This window comes from Neltuma alba, unplaced genomic scaffold (assembly GCF_004799145.2).
Source record: "Neltuma alba isolate B1F8T4 unplaced genomic scaffold, ASM479914v2 tig00010517_pilon, whole genome shotgun sequence".
Classification (NCBI taxonomy): domain Eukaryota; kingdom Viridiplantae; phylum Streptophyta; class Magnoliopsida; order Fabales; family Fabaceae; genus Neltuma; species Neltuma alba.
The window spans coordinates 150,672-162,048 of NW_021635392.1; positions in this window are offsets into that span (position 1 = coordinate 150,672).

Below are 11,377 nucleotides of genomic sequence, written 5' to 3' on the forward strand. Positions count from 1 at the left end.
TTGAAATTCCAATTTGTTAGATTTTTGGGCTTGGATCCGCCCTTGATGGGCCGGATTATTTGACCGGGTATAAAGAGAATATATCAGTCAAATATTCAAGCGATATTGTGATATGTTTGACTTGGTCAAACACCCTGAATCATATCCAATCGGTTACGATATAAATCTAATTAATTTATATTAAATTAATTAATTTATATTGTGTAGATTAAATATATATTAAGTATATATATTTAGAATTAATTGTGATTGATTCTGGATTTAAATTCAAATATCATGATATTATGAGATAAGAATATATTATATCTTATCTCGGATTTTATCTGATGGGCTCAGTGGATATTTTTATGCTACCCAAAATATCCCTGACAAAAGCTATAAATAGAGGCTTCCCCCCATCAGTTCAAATCACTCTAGTAGTAGAGCTTTCCTACTATCTCTCTCTCTCTCTCTTATTTTCTTTCTTGCAAAAGTGGTGCTCTGCTGTGCACTTAAAAACTTAGACTTTTATAGTCTAGCTTAAGCGTGAGCTAAGAAGATCCGACCGACCCGAGATTTGACCCCGGTATGTTTTCGATCTATTGTGTTATTTATCTTACATTGGCATCAGAGCCGAGATGTTCTTGAGGCTCTCAATATATGTGTGCATATATATAATACACGCTCATTTTTCCGCTGCATCATGAATATGCCGTATGCAATTCGAACTCTACATGCTTGTGTTTTAAACTCAGATACACACTCCGTTTATATAAGTGAAGTTCGAAAACATTACCTATTATTCCGTAAGGTTCAAAAACGTGACTGAAGTCTTCTTTCTAAAGCTTCCAACGTCGGCCGTTCGAACCATTTTTTTGGGTCTTTAAAAATGATGTTTTTTAAAGAAAATGAACCCATAGAGTTGTAGAGCATGAAAATACGAGTTCATAGACACCTAAAATGCATAAAACGGAGCTCGGAGGAGGAAGATATCACTGTTTGAAAATGGCGGGTCACGACGGACCCGCCAGAGCTCCAGCCGGATCTGGAGCGACCCGGCTGGAGGTCAGGGACGACCTGACCAGCCCAAAACGGCGTCGTTTTGGGCTGGCCAGGACGCAGTGTTTCACTTCAAGTGAAACGCTGCGTTTCGGGTCTGTGGACTCGGATCCTCCCTGCAAGTCGGGTCGGTAGGCCGACCCGACCCAAAATATTTTTTAAAAAAATTTTTTTTTAAAAAAAAAGGATTTTTTTCGGATTTTTTTTTGGACGCGCCATGTGGGCGCGTGAGGTCCACCTAGGGACCCTTTGGTCATAAAAAGCACATATATAGACTCCTTAAGACGTGAGGAATCAGATGGAATAGGTCAGGTAACGGCGAGAGGCCGGATAGGCAGCGCGTGTGTGACACGTGCCGGTCCCGAGAGTGGGCGAGCCTACCCTTTATTAAAAAAAAAATTTAATGTTTATTGGGGCGCGTGAGGGCGCGTGAGGGGCTATTTTTTAGCCCTGTTTGACCTGAAATATTTCTAAAATCATGAGCAATAAATTGATATATTATGTGCCTATTTTTTATGACCTTTTGGGTACGAAAAATAGCAAATAAATGTTTTTGAATATTTATTTTTATTTTTCTTAACTTGTTCTTTTTGGGTTTAGGAAATGGCCAACTCAAACTCAAATTCTAACTCCTCTTTTGGAAAATATCCAACTTATTCTCCTCTTTCTGATGCTCCAAAATCTTCAAATTATTATGCTGCCGAAAGTACAAATAAAAGAAAAGCGCCTCAATCACAAGTAAACTCTAATATACCTGAGGGGAGCAGTGGTGAAAGGAAATGTGTTCCTGACCAACAAGAGGAAGAAGTCTGCAGACCCAAGGACATAAACTTAATAGAACAGATAGCAGAAAAGCATGCTGATGAATACAAGCATCAAGAGTGCCTCTTTTCAAAATTGACTTATTATGCTAAACAAATTGTCAATGAGCAAGACGCACTCTTTTTCTCAAATATTGCAATCCAATACCGAGAGGAACTAGCGAGGAGGGGACACATATTTACTGAAGCATTTTTTAAACAAAGTCTCTGTAGATGCTGGAAAGATGTTAAAGAGGGTTTGAGAGAACCAATGATAAAATATATCATGAACGAATGAGTTTCTGTTCACATTTATTTTTTTTCTTTTCATTTAATGTTTACTCTTGAGACTTTATTTTTGGGATTATCCAATTTTTTTTGTGTAAACATTTATGCTTCGATAAATAAAGTTCTTTTTGTTTCAAATGCTTTATTTGAGTGGGAGTTTCAGGAGGAAAACTCCAATTAGGGATATGTTCAAGGAAAGTCAAAGGTAAGAAAGGTAAGAGACTAACCAGGAGTAATGGGATGGGAGCCAACCTAGTTGTCTCCTGATCATGAAAATGGTGAGACTCTTATCCGGACGACCTATGACCTACTTGAATAAAGTGTGTGTATTGCATACCGTACTAAAATGCATTGTTGTCTATGTGATAGCACGATGTCTCAAAGAGGAATCAAGTCCATTATAGCTGACCTCGTAGGAGGTGACAAGCTGAATGGAGACAATTACAGCATGTGGCGTTGTAAGATATCGTATGTTGTAACACCTTACGTTTACGACCTTATATTGTGCCAAGTTAAGACATTCGAAAGCGCAGTTTAAGGTTACCGGGTCTAAAAACCTGAATTTGAAAATTTCTTTTCCCGCATTACTATTCACCGTAACCTTAAACTTGGCATAACTTTGGAAAACTATAACTAATTCTAGAAAAATCGAAACGAGGTTGTTCCAAGTCTCACTCGAAGCTCTTAACATCATCTATCAAGGAAAAATGACCTCAGGTTCCGTTTTAACCAGAAACGCATTCGTTTTCAATTTCAAAAAGTACTGTTCATTTGGTCATTTTTCTATTTTCCAGGATTTTTGCCTAACTTCGGAAAAACATAACTTCTTACACAGAGCTCCGATTGTGACGCTTTACCACTCATTTTAAAGGGAAAAATAAGATCTATTTGCATGCCAAATTTCAGGGAAAAAGTCAACCATTTGACCAGGGTCTTCGTTGGTCAAAGTTTGGTCAAATCTAGACCATTTTTATCCCCCTTTTTCACTAATTCTAACAGCATTTCGTTTTTCACTATAATCATACCATAATCACATGTAAAGCTATTCTATCATTAATATACATTCCAAAAAGGGTATCATATCATGTATTTATGAACATAGTATGCTTACATGGCTTGAAAGAGAAAGGTTCAAAACCGTATAATACATTACATAATTCATAACTTCTTCAAGCCATGACTATTTCCTTTCCTTTCTCCTTGGCAGTAGTGGCACCTAGGATATCATGTTATAGGAGGAATGAGATTTCATAGAAATCCCAGTAGCATTGAACATACAACCATCAAGTCAACATGCATAAGATGTCATGCTACATGCAGTATAATAACATTTCTAGTCTTTATGCCATGTCATAATCATTCTGTATCCATGTCATCATATCATGGAGCATATAATCATTCTGGTCAAAACTCAATCATGCAAGAGCCAAGGCATACATTGCAAGGAGTTCACATCATCTGTACATAAACATTCTCATGGCACATAAACACACATAGCAGATACACCAGATGCAGATCAACAAAATAATTGCAGTTCACGCTACCTCAATTCCACGCTTATCGTTTCCTCCTTGTTCCCTTGCTTGAGATCCTCCTAGGTATCCAGAGAATTGCCTATCAACCATACAGTAAGGGTATGGTAAATTCCATATCCAGTATACCATTCTTTCTCAATATAATGCTACCCTTGTGCCTTTCAATTATAATTTCTGTATACCTTTCCTAATCCTTTGACCTTGGTTTGACCAAGCCTTAATCCTCAATTAAGGTCTTGGAATTCTTCCTTAATCCATGATTAATCATGCTTTCTTGGTTAATCATTAACCCTTAATCCTTAATCCAATATTTAATTAAGGTCCTCAAGTCACATAGTCTTAATCCTCTAAGATTAAGTCACTAATCCCTTATGGATTAACCATTAATCATTCTCTAATCAACATGATTAACCATTAATCATTCTCTAATCAATATGATTAACCATTATTCATTCCTTAATCAACATGATTAATCATTTTCTAATCAATATGATTAAGCTTTAATAAATCCTTAATCAACATGATTAACCATAATTAATCATCCTTCAATTACCATAACTAATCACTAATTAATTAGGGTAGCTAATCTTAACCACTTACTAATCCTTAATCAAATAACATGATTAATCTTAGCTATCACTAAACCATAATTAATCAAGGTAATTAATCCTAATCTTCCTCAAATAAATAATCAACTAAAAATAATTAACACTTAGGGAGATAAACATACCTTAATTAGCTCTTAATCGGCGATTAGAGGTGTCTAAGCTTGCTTTCTCTCTTTCTCTCTCTTCTTTCTTCCTTTCTCTCTCCTAGAACTCAAGAACACAAAATTCTCTCCCAAAAAAACCACCTTGGCCGAATTCTTCATGGAAGGGGGGGTATTTATAGGCTTTGATATTTCAAAATGCCAAAAATGCCCTTCGGGAAAAAGATGCGATCTCGGCCGTCCATTTTTTCTACTTTACACATGGACAAATCTTAGGGCACACACCATAAGAAAATGACACATGGAGGGACACCTAATCACCATGTGATTTTCATGTGGAAAATAAATATTATTTTATTATTTTGTCTCTTATTTCCCTTTATGCCCTTGAACAATGTGGAAAATTCCAACTTTGTCCTCCCCTTCTAATTTTGGCCGAATTATTGCTCTTAATATTGGAAAAAATATGACTCATCCAATAACCAGTGCAATCCACTGATTATTTGTGTATTTCCGGTCCGATTTTCCAATAATTCTGTCCAATTTACTGTCACAAAATTTTGATTTCAACACCTCATTAAATTCCCCTCATTCCAAGGGTAATCCATGATTTTTCTCAAGTTTTATCTCCCTCTATAATTTTCTAAATTTTATTCTGTCAAAAATCATTATTCTACCGATAATAATTCGGTAATAAATATCCTTTAAGCTAACCTCTGCACATCCAAAGGTGGGAAATAATTTTATAAATTAGGATAATATGTCACATAATTTATCCATATTTTTCCTTGAATTTTTGAGGCCTCTATATATTTTAAATAATGGAAATTGGCTAATTTTCCTTAATTAGCCAAAAATTCCAATAATTACAAATAACTCCCTGGTAAATTATTTTTAATCTCATATTCATCTTCTAAGCCTCAAACATTATTCTGTACCCTCCTTTCTATTTTTCATGATTTTCTGGGAATTTTCAGGAATTTTGGACATTATTTCCAATACTGCCCTTTCTTGACTGATCTTTTCAAGAATGACGGTTATGTCCCTATCCTGATTTTTCCTCATAGCCTGGATCCTCTACCAGTCTACTATACTATTTGGCCTTAGTTAGTCACAAATCATTCATCAACTAGAATAAAATTATCAGGGTGTGACATATGTCCTCGAAGAACAAGAAGTCACTGATGTGTTGACTACTTTTCTTCCAGAGCCTGAGGCGAATGCATCGCGAAGGGACCAGGACGGATGCGCGGCCTGGAAAAGAAGGGACACTATCGCCAGAATTACCATGCTGAGTGCCATGACTGACGATGTGTTAGTGCAATTCGAAAAACACCCTTTAGCCTCTGCCATGTGGGCAGCACTGAAATCCGAATTTGACGGTACCTCTGCTGCGAGGCTTAGGAGACTCACCGTCAAACTTGATAATTTCAAGCTGGGTCCTAACACTCCCATAAGGCATCACCTAAGGGCAATGCAAAACTTAATCAGGGAGCTTAAGGAAGCCGGAGGCGCCTTATCTGATGAGCAACAGATTCAAGCTGTCATGAGATCTCTCCCAGCAAGTTGGGATACCATGAAGCACACCATTACTCATAATGAGAGTATAAAAACCTTTGCTGATGTAGCTCGCCACCTCCAACTGGAGGATGATCGGATGGAAACTGTGAAGCCTGTTAGTAAGGCATATTTAACTGAAGGAAAGGGAGGGGCAACCTCCTAAAACCAGTCCAAGAGAAGCAAAGGCTCTCAAAATAAGAAAGGTGGCCCTAAAGTAAAGAAGGGAAAGAGTTCCTTCAAGAAAGGCAAGAAACCTGCAAAGAAGCGGAACATAGCAACCATCAAATGCTATGCTTGCCAACAAAAGGGGCATTATGCCAAGGACTTCCCTGAGCAGAAAAAGACTCAGGGGCCACAGACCACGTGAGCAAAGATCATGGGAACTTCACAGAATTTCGTCGGTTACTAGCAAGAAGCAGATGGCTTTATGTTGGGAACAACGTGAGAGTAGAAGTCAAAGGGATCGGTACTTGTGAGCTGACCCTGCATGGAGGAAAGACCCTAGTCCTGCAAAATGTCCTCTACGCTCCGGAAATCCGAGGAAATCTTGTGTCTGTTATTTCCTTAGTTAGATTTCATTTCAATGTCTTTTTTCATGATTTCACAGTAGACATTTCGTATGGGACCAATTTTTCAGTTTCTGGTTATGTTTCGGATGGTTTCTTTGTTTTAGAAAATTTCAATGATAATTTTTCTAGTTCTTGCTATGCACTTTCTTCCGATGTCAATTACGATATATGGCACGCTAGATTAGGACATATTGGTCAAGAACGCATGACCAAACTGGCAAAAGAGGGTTTGCTAGGAAACCTGTCCAAAAAGGAAATGTCTCTGTGTAAACATTGCCTTGCTGGCAAAAGCACAAGGAAGCCTTTCGGAAAGGCAACCAGGGCTAACCATCCTCTTGAATTGGTACACTCTGATATTTGCGAACCAATGAGTGTTAGGGCACGTCACGGAGCATGGTATTTTATTACCTTCATCGATGATTCTTTCCGGTATGGCTATACTTACCTGATTTCCCACAAATCTGAGGCATTAGAGTGCTTTAGAAAATATCTCAATCTAGTGGAAAGCAGCTAGGTTCAAGAATCAAAGCCTTAAGAACTGACCGAGGCTGAGAATACCTCTCTGATTAGTTCAAGGAGCTCTGTGAAGAAAGGGGTATTGTTAGGCAACTAACAATCCCTGGCACTCCTCAACAGAATGGAGTTGCTGAAAGGAGAAATAGAACTCTCCTCGATATGGTTAGATCAATGATGGCACAAGCTGAGCTTCCAACCTCATATTGGGGAGATGCTCTTTTAACTGCCACATTCATACTTAACCGAGTGCCTTCTAAATCAGTCACTACAACCCCTTATGAATCATGGACAAACCACAAACCGGATCTAAGCATCCTAAGACAATAGGGGTCAGCAGCCTATATTCGTGATTCTTCCCATAGATATGACAAGCTAGAACCAAGGGGCAAAAAGTGTATTTCATCAGATACTCTGAGAACTCTATGTAACACCTCATGTTTAAATCAATTAACTTTCCTTGAGGAAGCATTTGGAATCACTTTTGAAGGCTACAATTGATGAAAAATCAAGTTTGAAAATTTTCATTTACAGGTTACTATTCATTGTCACCTTAAATGTGACAAACTTCAAAATTCATAACTAATTGTAAAAAAATTGAAATTGAGTGATTCCAAGTTCTACAGAAAGCTCTTTGGATAAAATTTTGAGGAAAAATAGTTTCTGAACTGATTGCCTTGAAATTCAAGCTCAATTTCCTTTAAAAAAGTTACTGTTCATTTGGTCATTTTCGGATTTTACTGTATTTTTCCCTAACTTTGCAAAGGCATAACTTTCTGCTCAGTTATCAGAATCGGGCAAACTACCCCTCATTTTAAAGAGAAACATCAGATCTCTTTGCTTGACAAATCTTATAACCTAACTCACTCGTTTGATAGGTCAAAATGGAGCTACAAACTCACTGCTCCAGGACTTACGTTTTATCCCTTAACATCTCTTTACTATAATTCTTTTTATTTCTTTGACATACATAACTTGGGATTACTCTTTCCCATTCATTCTCATACATTTTCATTCATGCCGTAAACGTTACAATTAAATACATGGCATCAGAGGCATCCATAACATAAATTATATAATAGGAGAATTATACATTCATCAACAGTCTCATCCATTAACAAGAATAATTCTCCGCTTACTTCTCCTTGCTTCTCATGCCATTATTGCCCATCATTGATTGACCTAAATGGTTGGTTAGGGAGGGGTGAGATTCGGGAGAATCTCAGTAGCAAACACTACCCATAAGCATGCAAGACATAATGCACATGCATGACATGTTATAACATTAACATATGAATGCCATGGAAAGTAAGCTAAAGCATTTCATGCTTCCATAACATATTGCCAAGGCAAAACATAACATAGACTTGCAAACATAACTTTGCAAACATTTCATCATAGCTTAGTCACATCATGGCAACACCATCACATCATGCAAGCATACATATCAAGCACACAGTATAGGTAAGTTCACTACCTTGTAACATGGCTTTCCCCTTGCTTTTCCTTTGATTCCCTTGTCTTTCCAACCATGTGGACATTCGGTCAACATCACCAAACATCCTCTTGGATGTTCCAAAGGTCCTAAACATAGTCACATTGATCATACAATCCATTAGGACCACTAGATTACATAAAGTTCAAGACTATCTCTCTTGAACCTCAACCCTTTCTCTTAGTCTTAGGGTTTTCTTCCCAACTTTTCTAACATAAATCTTATCATTTCCCATCCTTAAGATCCATTTCTTGTCAATTAGGACCACTTTAGATGGCCTTAGATTCAAGAATACCAAATCTGGAAATTTTGCTTCGCGGGTACTGTTCACGCAGAATTTTCAGAATATTTGCTCAACTTTGAAAATTCATAATTAATTCTATAAAAATCCAAATTGAGTGCTTCCAAGTCTCACTGAAAGCTCATTAAGTTAAATTTAAAGGAAAAATAGTTTTAGGAACCAATTCTATGCCGAACAGCACCGGAATTGTACGGAACTCGAAACTCTTTCAAAAGTTCAACACTGTTTCCAGATTTCAAACCCTAACTTTGAAAAATCACCATAAATCGTACACATATCCAAATGAAGTGTTCTACCTATGGATTTAAAGCTCACAGAGTGTACTTTAAGCATGAAAAATTTCAGAATCAGATACGCACAGTAACTAATCCGAAATAGGCATAAAACCAGGTGCTATAACCATCACATACCTTGTTTTAGAGTTTGATCTGGCTTGGAACCACTTGGCCTTTCTTTCTCCCTCTTCTTTCTTTCTCTAGAAACCATTTTTCAAGAGCTTCCCCATGGATTCCTTATGCTTGGACGAAATGGTAGGGAGGGGAGGGGGTATTTATAGAAAAACAGACTGAATCTGGACCGTTGATCTTAAAAATACGTGGCTCGATCTGGACCGTCCATTTTCTCTTTTGATCTTACGGTGACAAGTGTCCTATGACATCATGCTTACCTCATCATGATGACATCATGCTTACATCATCAAGGCACATGTCTTTAATCCGACCGCACACGTGTCTTGCATCCGACCGTACACGTGTCTTCCATCTAGCCGTACACATAATATTTTCTTTTTCTCATCTAACCGTACACTTGTCACTTTCATGTCCTTTCATCATTTATGGCATTAAAATAGGGAGAAAATAAATGGAAAATTCGTGCAAAAATATCTCCTTAATTATTTCTCCACTTATCAAGCCAATCTTGCACCGTAACGGATATTTTTCGGGTCCTGACTTACCCTGTACCACCGGGACAACTTCTTCTTAAAATTCTGGCCAATAAAAGGTACATATATGGCACCATCTCAGAGGAGCATAAATGAAAATAATTAGTTCTACTGACAGGCTACTTAACCTTACTGAGTCATGCAGTAGAGATTTCACTATAACGGGTAGACAAAAGACTGTCTAAAATATTCCCATACTGCGTTTTGATTTTTATGCTGTCCATAATTATCTTCTGGTGACTCAGCATGATGACTCGTCAGTGTCATGATTACGCTTGATGACTCAGCATGATGACTCGTCGGCGTCATGATTACGCTTGATGACTCAGCATGCTGACTCAGCATCGTCATGATGGCTCTTAGATATTTTCTTTGGTTTTGTCTCCTATTTAGGGGACAAAATTATTTAATATTTGACTGGAGCATTTTATTCAATCCAGAGCTCCAAAAATTCATCCAAAAATATCATAAAATTCTTCATATTCTAGAGAAAATCTGTAAATTTTCTCAGGTCATAACTCAACCTGTAGCCCCACTTAAAAATCATTCTTTAAAATGCCCTTTTTCGGCACAACTGGCTTTTAAGTATTCTTAAAGCCATTTTGCTGGTCTTCTGGGGATGAGACTAATTTTATAATTTTCTATAGTCTCTTAGATCATACATTCCCATTTTATCATAATTTTCTGAGGTTTCCTTATGACTCAAACAATTAAATCTACCTCTACATCTCAAACTGAGCCATAAACTTATAAATTCTTTTTAAGTTATCTCAGGGGTATTTTCGTCATCTCTCTTCACAAAAGAGCCTTAGAATATTATTTCCCATTTTCTGGGATTTTCTTAGAATTTTCTAAGTACCTTCCATTTTTACCCCTGATGGCCGTAACTTTCTGAATTTACGGTTTTACCCCTGCTTAGGCTCAACCTCATAAAACCATCTCTTTGAGGCTTCTAACTTAACCTTTGGTCTGTATCTAGCCTCTTTTCTCTTTCTAGGCCTTTGAGACTTTACTAGAGCCTCTAACTTTGATTACGCTTTAGCCCCTTAAAACTTTCACTTTGCAGTTTAGTCCCTGAAACTGCTTTAACTTCCTTTCTCATCTTTAAGACCTCTACTAAAAAGTGGTCTGGTAGCCTATCTCATTCAAGCTATTTCTGATACTTCTAGGCCCAAAAATCGGGATGTTACACTCTAAGGGGTATGTCTTCATTGGTGAAAATGATGACGGCTCAGTGACTGAGATAGAGTCAAGGGACGCAACATTCATAGAAACCAAATATCCTAGCAGAGGGAGTATTGATCGAACAAGCCGTCTTTATGAGGATGATGGCAATGAGGTACAACAAAGTGTTCCTCAGTCTACTGATCCGAGTGGGAGGGTTGAGCCATTTTCACAACAAGGTTTAACCCAGTCACAGGAAGTAAGTCCTACAACAACCCCACTTAGGAGAAGTAACAGAGACAAAACTCCTAAGAGACGCTTCTCAATTAAGGAGCAACCTTCATCGTTAGTCCAGAAAACGATGAAGGAGACCCCGTAAGTGTTAAAGAAGCACTAACAGGACCTGCTAAGGAAAAATGGCAGAAGGCCTTACAAGAGGAAATGGATTCCATGGAATCCAAC